This window comes from Seriola lalandi, unplaced genomic scaffold (genome assembly GCF_002814215.2).
Source record: "Seriola lalandi dorsalis isolate HSWRI2012SDOR001 ecotype SW California unplaced genomic scaffold, Sedor1 jcf7180001959594, whole genome shotgun sequence".
NCBI classification, from domain to species: Eukaryota; Metazoa; Chordata; class Actinopteri; order Carangiformes; family Carangidae; genus Seriola; species Seriola lalandi.
In genome coordinates this window covers 1-3,058 of record NW_019430263.1, presented here as the reverse complement: position 1 = coordinate 3,058, position 3,058 = coordinate 1, and the positions used below count along the sequence as shown (strand labels likewise).

General features: G+C 43.6%; 1 long non-coding RNA gene across 1 annotated transcript; it reads left to right on the top strand.

Annotated features, from left to right (window-relative positions):
- The first annotated feature begins 29 nt into the window (after positions 1-29).
- Positions 30-3,058, top strand: LOC147820407 (uncharacterized). Its single transcript, XR_015437595.1, has 4 exons — positions 30-594; positions 914-979; positions 1,415-1,477; positions 3,020-3,058. It is a non-coding gene; the product is annotated as an uncharacterized LOC147820407 (long non-coding RNA).

The following is a 3,058-nucleotide window of genomic DNA, read 5'->3' as shown; positions in this document are numbered from 1 at the left end:
TCAACAAAGGCCCTGCTCGCTAGCTGCCACTCGATGGGAACCTCAGAGCACAGGCTGTGTGTTTGTGTAACTACCCATCCACCGCGGGGAGGGGTTAACAGAAGTGTGTTGTCATGGCTCAGTCAGTTTAGACAGATGCAATGCACTGTTATGGTTTTGCTCAGCTGTTTGGGCTTCTACACTTCAATCACATTTCAATTAACCTCTTGCCGTGCGAGAGTCTGGTCGATTAAACTGCCTGATGGAATCTGACTGCAGCAGGTAGAAATCAGTAAAGTGAGAAACGCATTTACATTTACCCAGAGAGTTGACCTCCTTCCTCTGTCTCTCTACCATTCAGGTAGAAAGAGAAAGGCTTCACTAAAAAAACCTTTAGTCGACTGTATGTTTAGTGTCTGACTCAAGGCCGAACATCTTGTGCATACCCCACTAACAACGTGGCAGGTTGAGTGGAGGTCACAAGTATGATTCTCCTTGGTGCTTGTCCTGAACGCAGCTTTCTAATCTTCCCCTGCACAGCTTTTCCCAGAAGGGATTGGGCGCCCCCCTCCTTTCCTCGACCTGATTGGTTCCCTGGAGCTCGACGACCAGCAGGTATCAAAGAATCGCTCATCATTCTTTTAGCAAATCTTAAACGCATCAATAACGCAAGGTATTTGATTAATGCTCAGATGAACTAAGGTAAATCTGATATGGCTGCAAGATTTGTGATGAAAGGTTTTCTTTTCTAAAAGCTTTCCAGGTTTCACTCAATCTAAGCCTTTAATTTAATAATCCGATGCCAACAATGTGGCCTTATGAATAGAGTTTGCTTTGCCTATGGGGATCAATAAGAGCTGCTTTGAAAATTTCAGCACCCTAAATTTAACCCTTGTAGTTGCTGATGCCTCCACCTTCTCTGCTGTACATCCAGATATTAGTTATGCAGTTCCAGACTCAGGATACACGTGGAGCGAGACAGACACTCCTGAGATCACAGGTAAGTCAAACTCCCTCCAGGACAAGCACATGACAGTTTGGTGTGTACTGCCCCCATTCACTGTGGAAGGTTACTACACCTTGTATCCATTCAAGTTGCATGTGCATGGTTGATACAGTTTGGTATCTGCTGAACATGTACTGTATATGTGTTGAATTGGTGCCATATGTAAGTACATGCACTGTCTCCCAGGACATTGTGTTTACATGCCATCTGCCTGCCATATGAGAAATTGCTGTGAAGTGTGGAAGAAATGAGCGTAATGTAGGTGGCATGTGAGAGAGGCTCTGATAATTCTGCACAAAAGCCGTTGCTTTCACTGGTGTGGGATTGGTTGGGAAACACATGTGACCAATCACAACCATGGAAACATGTGCTTTTCTCTCTCAAGTTCATTGTGGGAATACTAACAGGTTTCAAAACATCCTCCTCTAGCTCCCGATCACAGGCCTGATATCTCAGAGTATGAGCGCTGGTATTATAACTTTGGACCGTACCGTAAGTGTTTTCCTATTCTCTTTACTGGGAACTAACAGGTCCTGGGCTCCAGGCTTTATGTGTCATATGTGTGGGTTGTAGATGTAAAACTGTTTTTTTTTTCCAGTGACGCAACACTTCCCAGACATGACCACATCCTTATGTTTTCTGACACAGGACTAGTTTTATTTGTTTTTCCTGTTTCATTTAGTGTTTAAATTAAATTAAAAACACAAATTGTGCCATTTTGACTTTTGATTTGACTTCTTTCCTGTCCATTGTCTAATGCTGTTAGATATGGAGAATATGCCCTAACACTAATAAGAAGGAATCTATCCATTCTAGCTAGTTGAGAATTGGGCCATGACGATTAAAGGAATAGTTTGGCAGTATGGTAAATTTGCTTATCTGATTGCCAAGAGTTAAATGAGTTACAGCCAGCACCAAGACTGGAACCAGGGGGAAACAGCTAGCATGGCTCGGTCCAAAGGTCTGCCTACTTTTGGTAAATGGACTTGCACTTATACAGCGCTTTTCTAGTCTTACTGACCACTCAAATACTTGCCACATTCACCCATTCATACACTGTTGGAACAGCCATCAGGGGCAATGTGGGGTTCAGTATCTTGCCCAAGGACACTTCGACATGCAGCCTGGAGGAGCTGGGGATCGAACCACAGACCTTCTAATTAGTGGACAACCCGCTCTACTTCCTAAACCACAGCTGCCCATTACTTATTGTCTTTACACGTTGGTTTTTCTGTACAGATTAAGAGATACAAAGAGTTTATCAGTGAGCTTTACACAATGTCTACACAAACAGCAATGCAGCAGCAGCTTTAGCTAATTGCTCTGTTTATGACTTCATGGGATGCTTCCAGGCACACTACTGAAGTAGAGGTCATGCTTTTGTGTCAGCTCAATAACTGCAGTTACCAGTGTTCAACAGTTGAAATGTAAAAATGTGCTTTGGGTCAGTCCAAAGCGACTGCAAGTCAATATGGGGCGTCTAGACTGAGTAGAGGTTGCTGGACAAAGCCACAGTAGCTCTTGCCTCCTGGTTCAAGTCTCTATGCTAAACTAGGTTAATCAGATCCTAGTCCTCGCTCCTTACTCAGTACAAGGGCTTGAGAGTGCTATCATCTAACTCTATGCAAAACAGCAAACAACTGTATTTCCCAAAACTATTCATCTAAATAGCCTACTCTGGAAAGAAAGGCATTTGATTTATCTTTAGTCACAGCCTCCCCACTGAAAAAATACAAACCACTACAATATGGCCCACTGACAAGACACAAAAGGCCATGCAAAAAGCAGATTATAGGCCATGGTGCCATGTGTTTGATGACACGACAGAGAATCCAAATCCAAGCAGAAGGACATGGTTTGAAAAACCAAGTGGTTGCGCCATTTCAAACCTGCACCACAAAAATACCACCACACATCCACCCAAATGAAACTTGCAGTCAATGGGAGCAGGTTGTAATCCCTTGATGGCCTATGTTTACATTTGTTTCACATGTGTCGTGTGTCAGTGTGTGTTGATAGTGTCTTCACTTTTAGCGCCCCGATCCACTGACTCAGATGTCAACCGTAAGACGC